At 36.6% G+C, this 17,660-nt stretch overlaps 2 long non-coding RNA genes across 4 annotated transcripts in view; one reads left to right on the forward strand and one right to left on the reverse strand.

Annotated features, from left to right (window-relative positions):
• Positions 1-17,660, forward strand: part of LOC134808981 (uncharacterized) — a 525,139-nt gene that overhangs the window by 476,242 nt on the left and 31,237 nt on the right. For 2 of the 3 annotated variants that reach the window (XR_010153369.1, XR_010153370.1), the window contains exon 4: positions 3,614-3,818. The exons of the other annotated variant lie outside the window; for it this stretch is intronic. This is a non-coding gene — a long non-coding RNA (uncharacterized LOC134808981). The remainder of the gene's footprint in view (positions 1-3,613; positions 3,819-17,660) is intronic. 3 annotated transcript variants of the gene reach the window in all.
• LOC107969312 (uncharacterized) overlaps positions 5,373-17,660 on the reverse strand; it is a 122,659-nt gene continuing 110,371 nt past the window's right edge. Inside the window, exon 3 of the long non-coding RNA XR_001711067.3 lies at positions 5,373-9,891. This is a non-coding gene — a long non-coding RNA (uncharacterized LOC107969312). The remainder of the gene's footprint in view (positions 9,892-17,660) is intronic.

Below are 17,660 nucleotides of genomic sequence, written 5' to 3' on the forward strand. Positions count from 1 at the left end.
TATTATTATTGTTGTTGTTGTTATTATTTTGGCAGGAGAAAAGCTTGTGTAATTCTCTACACCAGCAGTTGTCAAATTACTGCCCAATCAGGGCCAAATCTAGTCTGTAACATATTTGTTTATAGCCAGTAATCTAAAAATAGTTTTACATTTTTAAAGGATTGTAAAGGCAAGCAAACCACTAAACAAAGAATATGCAACAGATGAAATATGTCTCATAAACCCTAATATATTTAGTATCCGGTCCTTTACAGAAAAGGTTTACTGGCCCCAGTCTATGTCTTAATTGAAATGCTAACATTCTCTGTTTCATTATTTTTCATTCTGAAATTCCCTCTGTCTAGCAGCTGGAACTATAGATTATTGCTATAATTTTATTTTCTTCATTCTTCTATTATTCAGCACTTGTATTTTCTACTTTCTGGTTGCTTTCTTCAATTTTGTTGTCTATTGAAGTTTTCACTTTGTAACCATACTTTTAATTCACACAAGATGTCTTTGCTTTCTGAAAATTTAAAATAACACCACATTTGTCTTGCATACATTCCACATGTTTTCTCGAAAGAACTGTGGGCCCAGCTGGCCCACAGAATCATGAGTAAAATACAATGACTGTTCTAACCAACTGCATTTTGGGTCATTTGCTGTGTAGCTGAATCTGACTGATGGGAACCTATTGCCAGAATTCTGGAAGTAGAGTAGAAATCTGGGAATCTAAACATTCACGTCACAAACATGTAATCAATGCCTGTTTTCCACATGATGCTCTCATTGCTGACTGTTAGCTTTTACTGTTGTTTCCTAGGCTAGAGGCCATTTGGTTTACTCTCTCCAGCGAATATTCAGCATCTCCAATATTCAGCTGAAATACTGACTCCACAATCTCTAGGCTGTGCATACTAGCAAGAGGATCTGGTTATCAAACTATTTCTTCCTTTTCAAATAGTCAACCAATTCCCCTGTGGTAATATTTCCTTTACCCTCTTCTCCAGAATTTCTTTTGTTTCCAATTTCAGATTTGAGGTGAAGTTCTGCAATGAACATGAGATTACTTCATAGCTTTTCCCAGTAGCAAACCAAAATTCAGCTTTTTTTATCTTGCTAAGTCATTTATCATTACTCTGTCTTACTTTTATGCCCTGACATTCTATCTTTATTGTCGTCTACTGACCCATTCTCTTTATTCTTGTGGGTTTTGTTTTTTTTCTCCTTTATTCCCTTAAATTATTATACTGGGACTTCTGGAAGACAGTAATGGCCTGTGAATGTGTTCTTCCATCTTTAATAGACTTAGCCTCCATTTTTCACAGTTTCATCCAAAGGAAACTTACATAGATGAAAACATTTGGAATCTGAACCAACCGAGGCCATAGCAGGGCAGCAATAGCTGTGTGTGAATATTTCTTGTGCAGACATTTGTATAGGCAGCCCTAAGTGAACTAAGAAAGCTGTAAACAAAATGCACCCTGACAAAACAATAATGCAAACCACATTTTCATCAAAATTAAATGACAGTGGTAATTGTGTATTTCTTTGCTATGTTGATTTTATCCCAAATTGTGAGTGATAGCTAAAATGAAGTCAAATTAAATGTTGGCATTCACTCAGAAGCAATGTAACCATATAAAACAAACATTGATCTACTGTTTCTGCCCTAACTGCCCCTCTGTGATATTAGGCAAGACACAACTTTCTGAGGCTCACCTAGTGGAAAAAAATAAAGTCTTTTATTTCATTAACTTCAAGGGCAACCCCAGTTTTATAAATTTACCATTTGTCAAAAGAAAATGCAAACTTGTTTCATATCTGTCAGTATAAGGAAATTACCTTCCAACTTTGCTAATAGACACTATGACCTTTATATCTTTGTAAGTATAAAAAATGATTTTGTGCATATATGAATCCCCTTTAGCAGTTAGGTAGAAAAAGAAATGTGAGTCTGCCAATTACATCAACTCAGGCAAATCATAAGTGAAATCAGTAAGAATCACAGAGATTCAAAGTATCCATGATTCTAATCCTATAATAATCCTCTGATGGCAGGATGATCAGGTGTTTTTTTTAAAAAAAAAAATTGTTACAGTTGAAATCATTGGATAGTCTTAGCAAACAAATCTACAAATCCTACTACATAGCTTTTCATACGCAATTCTAAATAAGAAATGCCTCATTACATTTTGTCCAACTGAGCAAAGTTGATTGGTAGTAGATTTGCAAGGTTTTGAAATAAGAGAATAGAGGGAGGAAGGAAGTAATTTAAGGACATGATTTCTAATTTGTAACGTCCATTTATAATATTCTTTGGGGTAATTTGCTGATGACAGTACAGCTTAGGAGATAGATCAAGCTAATTCATTAACTGCTGTATCTTCTTGGAGAGGATTAGAGATGGGGGAGAAATTGGTCTGTAGAATTTCAAGTACCAAGGGATTTCTTCAGACTCAGTCTGCAGACAAAACTAACAAACCCAGATGATGGATCATTTGGCTAAATCTTACTTTTCTGTCCCAGTAGGGTAATCACAGACACCATCCCAGGAGCAGAATTTTAAAAATGCCTTAGTAATAATAATAGTAATAATAATAACTACACACATGCATTAATCACTTGCCATGTGTTAGTTAATTTTATAAGTGTTTTAGAGGTTTAACTTCATTTCAACACAGCCTATGAGAAGGTTTTATTACTGCCTTACATTTTATGAGAAAATTGAGGCGCAGAGAAGTTAAGTAATTTGATCACACATTAGGAGGTAAAGCCATGATTCCAACCTCATCAATCTGACCTCAGAATGTGATTATATTTTAATTTATTAGCATATTGTCTAGTTAAATGCTTTGTTTACTGTATAACTATTCTTTAGAGAAACTGAAAATTGTTTGTTCTCTCTAAAAACAAAAGAGTTAATTTCTAAAGCCAAGTTACATTATTAAAGGGAAATAGGGAAGTAAGGTGACAAATAAAAGGGGAACTGGAGTATAAATTTAAAATATTTTAAGACATATGGATTCTTATTACTATAACAATAGTTATGCAAACCATTTTTATTTTTTTGTCAGTTTGACCCACAGTTTAACCTCTTTAAAGCCCACTTTGTTCATCTAGATTAATGAAATACCATAGCACCTAGTAAGTGATCAGTAAAATTATGGTGATTGCTTTATCTGTATTAGGATTAAAACATTCTCTCAATGTAACTGGATATAACTTATGAAAAATATATGTGTGTTACTCTTTTGAAAATGGCTCTTAAAATCTTACAAAGTATTTTGGAGGCATCTTTCTTTTATCCCCACTTCAAGGGTGATATGTAGATTAGTAGTGGCCGCAGTGCTTGAGAACATCTTAGAAATGCAGAAACTCGGCCACACCTCAGACCAAGCAAATCAGGATCTGCTTTCCAGCAAAATCTCCAACTAAATCAAAAGCACTTTGAAATTTAAAAAGCACTGGTTTATAGAACTGGATACATAATGATTAGGATAAAGAAGCGTAGGAATTCTGTGACAATGCTAGGTTTTTTAGCTCAATCAGGGACTGAAAGTGTAGAGGTAGGGGGAAAGAGTTTGGTTTCATTTTTTTATTTTTTTGGTGTTTTGTTTTTGTTTTTAAGCTAAAAGAGGCCAAAAGGCTAAGGAAGAAGAGAAAGCATGCAGGAATGAGACACTTTACTAAAGAAACGCAGTTCCTGAGTTTTTTTCCGATTCAGAAAGGAATGGGATGGAAAGCAAAGGTGGAGGTATCATCAGTCTAATTTTGCGGAAAGGAACTGACTTCTTCCAAGAGGGAGGAGGAGGGGCCCAGAGCAATGCATTCTGGTGAGTAGTCGGGCAGGAAGCTGAAGAGGTGAGTGAGCAAACGGCAAGATACCTGGTGAGAGAAAGGGGAGGAGTTTCCTCAGAGAAGGTGATGGAAGTTTGGAGGAGTTGGTGTGGAGGACGGCAGGGAAATGCAATTGCAGAAATACAGATGGGCCAAAGAAGGTAGTGAGGGCTAGGACATTTGCCACAGTGCTTCTCAGTCCCATGGCATGTGAGGCCTGAAAGAATGAGTAGCCTTCACATAAAAGGACAATAAAAGAGAAGTGATGTTGCTACTATTATGTAAGTTAAGGGGTGGAAACTGGGCATGGTGGCTCGTGCCTGTAATCCCAGCACTTGGGGAGGCCAAAGCAAGAGGATCACTTGGGGCTAGGAGTAAAAGACGAGCCTGGTCAACAAAGTGAGATCTTTTCTCTATGGAAATAAATAAATAAATGGGAAATGTAAAAAGTAGGGCACTCTTTCTCTAGAATTTTGAAGATGCAGGGCAATTGTAGATGATGGAATGAGGTTTCCAAGGGTGCAGTGTAATGGTTAGAAGGTGCGGCAGCCAGGGTGAGTCGGGTAGAGATGGAGCCTGCTGAAAGGGATTATGCACATGAGAAAAAGTAAACAACTAAAGGAGAGCAGAAATAATCAAAAGCAGAGTGTGTCAGGCTCATGACTCAAAGCAGTAGCCATGAAAGTTGTTCGGCTGAATCCCCAGATGCTGCGGAGATTCTAATTGTTATCTGCATTTGGTATAAACTAATTTTGAGACTAGGAATTGGAGCAGAATTCTGAAAAGAGAGGGAAAAGGTTTGCTTTCTGCAATGACTTTTAAGTCTAAGGTCAGGAAAGTGCGTCCTAACATGTTACACGAAGTTTTTTTGTTTTTTTGTTTTTTTTTTTGAGACGGAGTCTCACTCTGTTGCCTAGTCTGGAGTGCAGTGGTGCAATCTCCGCTCGCTGCAACCTCCGCCTCCCGGGTTCACGCAACTCTCCTGCCTCAGCCTCCTGAGTAGCTGGGATAGTTAGACATCTGTGTTCTCATTACAGAGAAACTTGCTCAATTGACTCCTGCTAGCTATCCAGTGTACGCAGCCTTCCTGAAAAACAGTGGTATTTATGGGAGGTTGGCCCTTCTTTTTTCAAAGTTCTCTTTGTTCCCTTTTTATAATGAAGCAAGATGATAATGATCACTGGGTCAAAGTAGAAAACTAACAGAATAGGAGAAATAGGTCTGTGGTTAAATCCTTTTTCTTAATAGGAAAAGAGCTGGAGGGAAGAAGGGAAGGCAGAAATCAAAATCAATAGCAAAAAATAAAAACAAACAAACAAGTGAGAATCAAAACGTCTGTCTCTACCACCATGATTTTTAGAGGCAACTGGCAGAATACAGCAAGTGCAGCAATTCCCCTCTTACCAAAAAGATACATCATTTCCTATAACTTAAGTTTCTATCAATCAGAGACTACTTTGCTCTCAGATATAAATTTCCAACCAACCAGATTTGAAGGAATAGGAAATTGCCCAGTTATTGGTCATCAAGATCTCATGGTAACTCCTTTTGATCAGATTCCTTTCTTCCTAAACTTTAGGTGAATTGTAAATAGATAAATTGTATGCCAGTACAGTTTCTCCACATTTTTCTTAATACTGAGCACTGTAGAAAAGGGAATTTTAAAATGGTCATTTCAACAGGCAGGGACATGTGTCAAGCACAGACCCTTACAGAAACATAAAGATATTTTGAATTTTGAAAAACAATATGACTGCATAATTAGACAGAATTTAACATACATAAGGGGGCATAAACTCAGAGGGCACTATACAATTAGATAAACTGGATGACAACATGTGACTTGTTATCTGGAAGACAACAGCCCCGTTCCCTCCAAATTCTTGGTTGGCCTCTGTTGAGCCAGGCTCATTTTAGCATGCCTGCACCTCCTGCTTTTAGGAGAGTACTTATTATTTCCAGCGATGTTTACAAAATGGGGCATACAAGCATTAATTGTAAACAATGATTTCAGTCTTCATCTAGCTTAACTGCAAAACATGAAAAGACTTTCACGAAAGTTTTTCTTTCTCCAACTATGGTTTCTGAGAAGGCTTAAATGAAGCCACCACATGTGTAAGCTTATCAGGTTACTGCTTGCCATCTCTATCACCATGTGACTGTGAATTTCTGGTCTTTGTCCTGCCGATTGAGTTCTGTTCTCTCAAGAGCTACTGTAGCTGAAAGGTATTTCCACATGCTTCTGATTCTCCTCCCTTTGTCACGTTATTCCCAGCATGAATCAGACACTTTGTGATACCTCCAAGTGACACCATGGAAAAGGCTGAGAGTTTTTTATTTTACGTGCATTTTATTAATTGTATATTATCATATATAATTTGTAATAAATATGCACTATATTAATATATAAAATATACATGCATTGTACATATATATTTCAATTTTTTGAAAGGTTACATAAATACATTCAAACGTGAACATTTTAAAGGCAACAAATAAGTATTCAGTGAAAATTATGTTTTCTTTCTGCCAATGACTTCTAGCCCCTTGCTTCTGCACCCAAGATGCAGTCACACTATTACCAAGTTTTTGTGTAAACATCCATGGATAATATGGGCATATGCTAAAATTGGTAATACATTTCCTTTTTAACACAACTTGAATTTTATACACGCTATTCAGTATTTTGCATTTTTCACCTTATCGTGGAAGTCAGTCAGTTTCTCTTGGTATGTACAGAGCCTCCTTCTTCTTTTTGACAGCTGAAACTGCATACTATTTCATTCAAGGGAGTTACCATTTATTTATAAATCCCCTATTGCTGGATGTTCAGGTTGTTTCTTAGTCTTTTAAACTCATAAGCAATAATACCTATACATTCTCGTACATATGTTTCCATGCACATCTAGTCTATAGCCAAGTGGAATTCTTTACCAAAATATGTCTATTTAAATTTTTATAGCTTTTGACAAATTGTACTTCATAAAAGTTTATATTCCCTGCAACATGTGAGTATAGTTCTGCACCTTCTAACACTACACTTTCTGATCCTTACTAATTTATAAGAAAATAAAAATGTATAGTTGTTTTAATTTTGATTTGGGACACTTTCCTCTTTGAGTTCAATTTATCTTTAAATCCATGGGAGCTATCTGTTCCTGTGCCTTGGCCATATTTCTACTGGATGATTTTCTTTTATTTCAGTGACTTGTATGAGTAAGTTTTTTAAATTAAGAAAATTAGCTCTTTCCCTCCCATAAGTTTGCAAAATATATTGCCTGTCATTTGACCGTGTTCATATATTTATAGTTTTTTTGTTCAGGCTCAACCTAAGGGAGGCAAAAAGAAGAGAATAATTTACAACTATTATTACAGGGGACACTGTGGGAGAACCACTGTCTCTAACATTACACCTCTATTTCCAGCTCTATGCTGCTGCCATCTTTTGAGAGCCAACAAACCCTTTCACCATGGGAGAGCCCTATCATCTCAGACTCTCACTTGCCATAGTGTTTATCTATATAGACATATGGCTGAAGTCTTCATTCAGCTGAATTGCAAACAAGAGACTTACTTATACCATGATGTTCTCTAACAAACAAGAGTCTTCAATGTTTAAATAAATATACCATATATAATGTTGATTAAGCCCCTGATTATGAAGACCTGACCTGGAATGAAACCAGAGAGAATAGAAATGAGAGGCAATATTCATAAATAATTGACAATACCCAGGGACTGACCAGGTAAACCCACAGGGATAACGTGAAGAGTCAGGTAGGGCTCCATTGCGGGGCTCTGAGATAATGCTGTGGCAGAGCTATTTCTTGCAGAGAGTTAAGGCTCACAGTGAGAAAGGAAGAACCACATTTTTTTACATAAAATTTATTTTATGCTTATTTATGTGGTCAATTTTGTTTGTGATAGTTTACTTAAGGCATATATTGAAAAAACGACTAAAAGATAGATAAACCTTTAGGCTGAGGCCAGTTAGCCTGAACTATAGAGACCTATTATATTGCAAACATCATAGTAACCATGTTTCAATAGTGTTGAGATCTCTTATCTAATTAGATCACTTCGTGAGGCCAAGTGATTGTGCCTTGATGATTTGAAAGCCAGATACCATTCTGTTGCCTCAGCCAAGTAGTTTGCACCAGATGTTGAGACTTGACTGCACAGAGAAAGTGACCTAACAACAGCTGTGGCAAACCTATATTTTACCAGTTTCATGTGAGATCTTACTAGCTTGGGCCCTTCTTTATGTCTGTGGAATTGTTGTGTGGCTGGAAGAAATGCCTCCTCAGCCATGCTCTGAGAAGCCCATGATGTTAACAGAGTTGCTAGAGAATGAATGGAAAGCTAAGAACAGTAATCCATATATTTTTTCTTTTAGAATTTTGACACAGAGCATTTCTAAAGGCAATATGCTATTCACTAGCACATGCAGCAAAGCACCTGGTACTGAGCCATTTGCCAGTAAAAACTAATGAATGATGAGTGGGGGTGAACACAGTGATGAGGAGAGAGCGAGGCTTGTCTATGATAGGATCTGTCTAATGAGTTGGCACTCATGAAATTTCAATGAATAACTGGAGGGTTCAAGTATTTACCGGTTACCCATCCTCTTCTTGACCTCTGTAATAAGAAATATCTCAGAATCTAGTCTACAGTACATATGTTTGTTAACCACGAGACTTCAAATTGGCCATTAATGTCTAATAGATGGTGGGCCTAATTTTGTCTCCATGCTTATTTACTATGGTTAACAAATGTATTTGCAAGAGACCATACCAGAGTGAATAAGAGTGTCAGAATCTATTCAGGAACCATCTCTCCGCCAGGCGCAGTGGCTCACTCCTGTAATCCCAGCACTTTGGGAGGCCAAGGAGGGCAGATTACGAGGTCAGGAGATCGAGACCATCCTGGCAAACACAGTGAAGCCCTGCCTCTACTAAAAATACAAAAAATTAAGTGGCACGTGCCTGTAGTCCCAGCTACTGGGGAGGCTGAGACAGGAGAATCACTTGAACCCAGGAGGCGGATGTTGCAGTAAGCCGAGATTGTGCCACTGCACTCCAGCCTGGGCAACAAAGTGAGATTCCATCTCAAAAAATAAATAAATAAATAGATAAATAAAAATAAAAGAACCATCTCTCAGTCACCTATCTCAGTTGATTGATTGATATAATTATCTGAGTCTTAGCTCCAAAGTGAGTCCATTTATAAATAATATCATTTTTTGCAAGCTAACTCATTTTATTGCCCTTCAAAATTGATGTTGATAGATTTCTTGGTTTAGAAAGAAAAAGTAAACTCCTCATCCATCTAATCACTTGGCTCCTTTAGCCATGGTTTCACTATTTAATATTATCCAAAGACACATCACAAAATTATCTACTTACGTATTTCATCTGACATGGCGTCTGCAGCTGTTTATTATTAAATTATAAATGAAATCGGAGTTATACCTGTAAAAAATAGGGACAATATTCTCTGTTGAGCTCATCTATCCCTAAAACCCCCAATCCCTCAGTACATACCATGGAATTCCCATTTTACTCTGCGTGCCATGCTCCATTAATCCCCAGATCTCAAAGTGTATCTGACAGGAGTGATGTTGCACATTATAAAATAAGATTTCTCAAATGCTGCCCATCTGTTAGTGATAAAGGCAATCTAAGTGTCCTATATATAGAACATACATACATTTCCTGCATTGCATATTCTTTCAAATATTTGCTCTTGGCATTGCTAGGTGTCCTACTGTCATAACAGACAAGTCATTCATTAAGCTGTCAGCACCTTGCTACCCTGCTCCCAAAGAAGGTCCATTTCTGTGTTTTCTGTTTCTTGCTGGATGACCTATTCACTCATCATGAGCTGAGCAGTTACTCTCATAACGGGTGCAACTGAGTTGTTCACGTCAACATATGTAAACCAAAGCTCTACTTCTTCATTTCCTGTGGTCCAACACTTGACTTGTGGAGGGCACTAATGGATTGGAAAGCCAGCCTGCAGTCATGAGTTAAGTTGGTGTCAATGTGATACACTTCTTGGCTGAGACATCTAAGGAAGGGACATTAAAAGCAAAAAAGTGGAACAAACAAGTAACAAAAAAAATATGATTGATTAATTGTAAACACTGTTTGAAAATCTGAAAGGGAATCAAGAAAGGCAATTAGCTACACAGACCTATACATTGGAACTATTTGGAACAGAGTATATGGGAAATTATGAAATTATATTAAAATCTAAAGCATCTAGTATATCACATATTTGTAACATGAAAAATAACAAAAATTAATTTTTAGAAAATTAGAGCTAAACTGTACGGATTTTTATCTTTGATTTTGTTGTTTATATTTTAAGAGGTCTTGTGTTTATGAGAAATTTAGTATTCACTAGAAAAATAGAAAGATAATCAATTTTAAACTAATTGAAAGATCTTAAAATATAGTTTCCTAAACATCCAAGCCCTTATCTTTCTTCTTGACCTTTTGCCTAATCCATGATTATTTTTATTCTAGGGAGTAGAAAATGGGAAAAAGAGAGAGAGAGAGAGAGAAAGAGAAAGAAAGGAAAGATTGATTTAGAAAGAAAGAAGAAAGAAAGGAAAGATTGATTTAATTTGGCCAATTTGGCTTATAATTAACAACTTTGATTTGTGCGTGACAGAAAGAAGATTAAAATCATTAACTTTGGCCAGGTGTGGTGGTTCATGCCCCTAATCTCAGCATTTTGGGAGGTTGAGGCAGATGGATTGCTTGAAGCCAGGAGTTTGAGACCAGTCTGGGCAACGTAGATGAATTGATAATCTATATATTCCAGTTAAATACGAATCCCATATTATCAACTCTAATAGAGATTAAAAGGTTGCTGATAAAATATGGTAACAGAAAAACCCTCTCTCAACCATCTTTCTACTGTATAAATGCTTGGTTTTAACAAAGAAAACCAAAATAAAGCTGGTGATGCATGATGTTACGTAGGATTTATGTTACATAGGATTTATTATTCTGAATATATATTGGCACAGGACTAGGAAAGATCACCTCACTAATCAGTTAAGTCATTGCATATTTTATGACATATACTTTATCCTACTTGCTTCAAGTTTGGTTGTAAAGTAAGTGAAACATGTTAGAGGCGTAGAGACAAAAAGCTAATTTATATCAGGGAGAGCCATCCAAACCCCACAAACACAAATGAAAAAAGTGAGACACTCAAAGAAAATCATGTTAAATCATGTTAATTAATTCATCTAACTAGTATTGCTTTTCTGTAGCACAATGCATGTAGAATATCATGATCCAGGTAATTTTAAATTACATTTTCTTCTTCATCCTTTCCAAATAAGACCATTTTATTTTTTGAGAAAAATGGGACAAAAATCATTGTTCCATTGTGTTATTATATATTGCCTCAATTTGTTAATGTATAGAAGCTTAGTTTCACACAGCCATTGACCATCAAAATGCCACCCCACCTTGATTTAAAGATGTAGTCATAGCAATATAAGTGACAGACCCCAAATCCCCAAAAAAGGAGTCACAGCAAGTTTTTGCTGTGTGTGTGTGTGTGTGTGTATGCATGTGTATATGTAAAAATATCACGTATCAGTCAGGTGAAGTTGCATTTCTTATTTTGTAATGAAATGTATATGCACCTGATTATATATGTTAATATACTTATCTATTGATTAAAATGCTAGTCAGAAATTCTATATGTGGGCAGCATTTGGTTGAGCTGGGACCTTGGAATCATTTTCTCCGTACAGATGGTGTTCAAATTTTCTATCATATAGCTAATATAGCTAATGGTTTCTGGAGTTTAGATAAGAATATGAACAAAGGTAAGAAAGGCATTAAAATTGTTTAAGAAATGTTAGTTTCAAAATGACTATTTAAATAACAATGATTAAAATAATATATTGGAAAAATTACATGTTCGTTTGGGATAGAATTAAAAAATCAAATGAGGGGTGAAGAGGAAGAGCAGAGAAAGCTAGCCACAAACTTTTATCAGTCTGTTTGGTTTCAGATCATCCTTACAAATGCCAACAGAATGGAGAGGGATTGCTATTTCTAGAAAAAAAAGAGACTCAGAAACAATCTATGGTTGATCTTGTCTATTATCCAAGTGATATTTGATGTAGCATTTTTCTGTTTTATTGAATTCCTGATATATTATTTATGTGATGTGGGTTTTTTTTTTTTTAGATTTATGGTACTATTTTAAGTCTGTTAGAATTACATATACTTTTTAACACATGTGTTATTTCTGATGTAAATCGTTAAGTTCCAAACATTGCCTTCTACAGCTTGTCTTTCTCACTTCCAGTAAATTATTCTAAAACTACCTACTCTTAGACATAATTTCATGATAAGTATGGAATTCAGAGATTTTTTTCTTCCATTTTTTTCTATAAAGAAATTCAAGACCAAAGAATCTTAATGACACATGGTAAGTTAGTGCCTTCTTTAGGGAAGGGGTATCTGTTTTCTCCATCATCAAATCTCCAGTACCCAGCAAATTACATAGAACATGGTAAGTACCCAAAAACTGATTAGATGAGTAAAAATAGGAAGTGCAAGAGTTTGAAACATTTCTACAGCTAAAAAATTACCCATAAAAATTTACTTTTTGTTCTAAGATAAAATCCACATTGAAAATTAGTTCTTCCGGGAGTTGTAGCCTCTCTCACCAGATTCCAAACAGTAACCAACACAAATAATACGAAGGTTTAAAAGCTTTTTGGCCAGTCGGTCTCTTTGGTCTGTTTGACCAAACCCCATAATTACGTGAGTACATGGTATAGATTTCCCAACACATTCCAGTCTCAGATATCTCCCTTATTGTTCCCAGAAATACACATATGGTTTCCAAACTATGTAAATGCATTTTTTCCAGAAAATATGAATACTGTCAAAAAAATTTTCCATGGCAGAATATAATCTAAAATAAACTTTCAAAGCTATGCTGTATTTCATGGAAATTGGGATAATTCTTGGAAAATGTGATAACACTAAGCAATAATAATTAAAGTAGCAATGTAGTAAAGGCAATTAATGAGAGTGAGGTTTCATATAAGAGACAAACTTTAAATATAATTATTATAAAAGACAGAGACAACGAATTCTATTTGAGAAGAACAAAAACTTTAAATGTACATAAAGATGGATTCACAATTTTTCTGTAGAAGTGAGAAATAAATAATATTAGCAAATTTACCCCATGTAATAGAGACCTGACTGAAGATGCTCCTAGAATACAGTCTAGTGAGCATAGTTCTCACCTAGAAAATATTCATGGGATGAATAAATAAGTAAGTGGAGTTTTCCGAACTCCAAAACTATTTTAATCAATCATTTTCACTACCAGTAAATGTACACAATTATATCCTTTAAAAAAATAAAACTGTTTGTTAGATCCTGTCCAATTCTGTTTCAGAGATGGAGTTCTATTAAGCTGCTTATGTCAGGGAGTTTTTATAATGTTGAACCAAGTCAAAAAAGTTAAAATTTATTTTACCATCAGGTTACTTTTCATTGATGGTGGTCATGGTTTCATTGGTGGTGATGGTATTGTTTTTAGTCAATTTTATATGTAGTTGGTTTTATAAATATGACTAAAAATCTCTCTGAATTTGGTTGGACTTATCATTCCATCAGCATTTGTTTGTCTACACGAAAATTAGCGTGTTTCTAAGAGTCAGAATTAACAAATATCTATCCCTCAATAAATCTATTTTTTTCAGGTCTATCAGTTTGCAACAAGGAAATACTGGTAGCCAGGACCACCAAATATATTTCTTAATAGGCAAGAATTTATACTGTATTATTCATTTAAATGCAAACGTTAGAATTAACTTTGGCTCTAATTTCTTTAAGGGTTAAGCAACTTATGAACATTTTTTGCAGATGTATTTCCTTCTATAAAGTTACCTCTTCCTGTGTAGTTTAATAAGTACAGAGTCAGCATAAACAGTATTCCAAAGAAACTTGTCAAAGAACATTTCATAAAATACAACTTTTTCATAAATAACAGCCAGCCACACACAAAAATGATTCCCATATTAGTGACGGATTTAGAAACTAAAAACTGCAAAAGTTAAGTTAAAAATATCCATTTTAGAATTTTTGTTTTCAGACAGGAAGATATATTTTGTCACCTCTTGTTTGAATCAACCCCCAACTCCCCCTGATAAAAAGGGGGAAAAAAACCATAATTCAGAGACGTGCAAATATTTAATAAATATTACTTGTGCTACAAGAGTCTTATACCTACGATATTTAAAATTCTTAAACAAAAATTCTTAAACAAAAATAATACCCAACTATCACCATTGACATCTTAGAGTTTGTTTTCATTTGGGGGGGGGGTGTCACAAGTCACTTACCCCTAAAAGAAAACTCCATGAGAGGGTAACCTGTTTTCTGGAAACCTTAGAATTCTTAGTTTAAAATTCTATGTGCTTCTTATTCAATAACATACTATATTTACTTAAGAAGGAGTTATTCCTGGATAATGTTCACATCCACATTTTTAGGTTGAATAAAAACAAGAGCCAAATAAACTTGACAATTAGGTGAACAAAGTTTCTGGTTTAAAAATGGCCTCTGTCTAGAAGCCTTGGACAAAGCCTCTCCCGAACTCTCACTAAAAGAACTATGTAAGGGCAGAAGAGATGTAAATTTATGACCCCATATACTAAGATTGACAGACAACCCAAGGCCTGAATCTGGAAGGAATTTTCAATAATTGGAAGTCAGACAGGGCTGAGTGTATTAACCAATTGGTGCCCTGTGTGCATGCCATCCTGTGACATAGAACAACCTTGACAGAATGAGAGATGATAGAAGGCCACCAAACCTGATCCACATTCCCCTAGCAGAGAAGCAGGACCTGCTTCTGATCAAGGATCTCTGTAGGTGATGCTCTTCCCCCTTTCCCCTCTTTGATGCCTTCATCCTGTATGTTCTAGTATCTGAAAGCCCCAAAGCAATCTGCATAAGAGAGAACTAGGGCAAGAGAGACCTGCAGTCGAGGTGAAATGCTGCAGCCTTGACTGTGTAGACCCAATAACAAAACTCCCAAGAAGACACAGCCCAAGGTGAATGGGAATTGATCATAAAAAGATGCTGGGACCTCTGCACAGTATCTAGCTCGGCAGTTCCCCAGCCTTTTTGGCACCAGGGACCAATTTCATGGGAGACAATTTCTGCACGAACCAGGGATGGGGGATGGTTTCGTGATGATTCCAGTGCATTACATTTATTATGCACTTTACTTCTATAATTGTTACATTGTACTACAGAATGAAATAATTATACAACTCACCATAATGTAGAATCTTTTCCTACAACTAGACGGTCCCATCTATGGGTGCTAGGAGACAGTGACAGATCATCAGGCGTTAGAGTCTCATGAGGAACGCACAACCTAGATCCCTCACCTGCGCAGTTCACAGTGGGGTTTGCGCTCCTATGAGAATCTAATGTGGCTGCTGATCTGACAGGAGGCAGAGCTCAGGCAGTAATGTGACCGATAGGGAGGGCTGTAAATACAGATTAAGCTTCGCTTGCTCACCCACCACTCACCTCCTGCTGTCCAGCCTGGTTCCCAAAACAGACTGGTACCAGTCTGTGGCCCTGGGGTTTGGGACCCCTGATCTAGTTCTTCAGCTGCAGATCTGAAAAGTTTGCTCAGTAAAAAAAAAAATGGCAAGCCAAAGGCCAATCTGCTCAATGAAAACACTGAGTCTGGAAATATTATTGTTCATTTAAAGATTGATATAATAATAATGACAATAATCATAATAATAGTTACTGAAAATTACTATGTGACAGGTACTATTTTTGGTGCATATAGTTAATTGTTTTACCTTCATAAAACATGATGAGGTGGTTATGCTTATTCCCATCTTACTGATGAGGAGACTGAGACAAAGAGAATTTAAGTCAAAGTAATTTGCTGAAAGTGACACAGGTAGTAAGTGATGAAGGTATGATTTGAACACAGGCAGTATAATTCTAATTAAACTCTACTCTTGGCTGAGAGCAGTGGCTCACGGCTGTAATCCCAGCACTTTGGGAGGCCAAGGCGGGCGAATCACGAGGTCAGGAGTTCGAGACCAGCCTGGCCAACATGGTGAAACCCGCGTCTCTACTAAAAGTACAAAAAAATTAGCTGGGCATGGTGGCGGGCGCCTGTAATCCTGGCTACTCAGGAGGTCGAGTCAGGAGAATTGCTTGAACCTGGGAGGCAGAGGTTGCAGTGAGCCGAGATTGCATCACTGTACTCCAGCCTGGGCAACAGTGACAGACTCTGTCTCAAAATAAATAAATAAATACTCTTAACCAATATTATAAATGAACAAAAAAACTATAAAGAATTAATAAAGACAAAGTGTAAATATTGTGGGATAAAATAAAAGAAACATCATCCTGAAGATATTAGCCGGTGTACGTATCTTAAAAAGATTATAAAAAAGGAAACATCATCCTGAAGATATTAACAGGTGTACATATCTTAAAAAGATTATAAAAAAGAAAAATAACTGGAAAACTTTTAGCTTCCTGAAGAGAATCCAAGAAGACATGGCCACTGTGAAAGAAGAGAAAACTTAAAAAGAGAGAATAGCTTGGGGTTTAATGATAAGTGGATGAGGTAAATAAAGATGCAAGTGTTATAGATTATTGCATGATTATTGCATTGGTGACACAAATTAATGACCTCCCTCTAGCCACAACACCCTTGGAGATGTCACTTTGCAGCCCCTCCCAGGAAGAAGTGGAATCTATTTCTCCAACCTGGAATTAGAGCTGGCCTGGAGATGATACACTTTGACCAATGAAATGCTCGAATTAGAGTTGGCCTGGAGATATGCTTTGGCCAGTGAAATGCTTGAATTAGAGCCAGCCTGGAGATATGCTTTGGCCAATGAAATGCTCTGAAACATTATCACGCCAATTCTGAAACTAGGCCTCAAGAAGCTGTGCTTCGTTTTACTCTCTCTCTCTCTCTGTCCGTCTTTCCCTAAGACTCCTTCTGCCATGAGTATAAACTCAGGTAGTCTGCTGGAGAATGAGGGGCCACATGAGTAGAAAATGAGTGGATCTACTGTGAGGGTATCCTAGACCCGCAAGCCCCCAGTCAGCTGGCCAACTAGCAGCAGCTTCATGAATGAGCCCAGGCAAGATCGGCCAAGCCTGGCCCAGAACAGCAAAACTGCCCTGGCTGACCCATGGACACATGAAAAGTAAACAATTGTAGTTTTATGCTATGTGTTTTGGAGTTGTTTATTACTCAGCAATAAGATGGTAATGAAACATGTAGCTGGAAAAATAAAAGGTGATATGCACCAGAAATATCAGTTATTTCCTCCATCAATTATATTTTTTCGTACTCTATGTTACCTTTAGAAAAAAATCTGCCCAAAGTTCTTCATCTGACCATCTGCCTCCCCACTGAAGGGACATCAGGTCATGTGGCCCTATCTCCCCATAGCCACAGCTATGGGGACCAAGAGTAGAAATCTGACTCCAGCTGGAACCATCAGAATTTCATTTATGAGAATTTAAAATTAGCTTGCAAAGGCTCTAATCAGCATTTGAGAGAAGGGAAGGCTTTTTTGAGGAGATTAAAAAAAACAATGAACAAAATGAAGCAGAGAAGAGAGTATATAAGGCCCCAGAGACAGAAATAGAGAAAATTGATTCTTTGTGCCACAGGTTACTTCCTGGGGGCCCATGAGATACCTGTGTCCACATTGTTTTCTTTTTCCTATCATAGAATATGTTTCCATTTTGCATGCCTCTGAGGGTCACCTGCTC

Source organism: Pan troglodytes, chromosome 19 (genome assembly GCF_028858775.2).
Source record: "Pan troglodytes isolate AG18354 chromosome 19, NHGRI_mPanTro3-v2.0_pri, whole genome shotgun sequence".
Classification (NCBI taxonomy): domain Eukaryota; kingdom Metazoa; phylum Chordata; class Mammalia; order Primates; family Hominidae; genus Pan; species Pan troglodytes.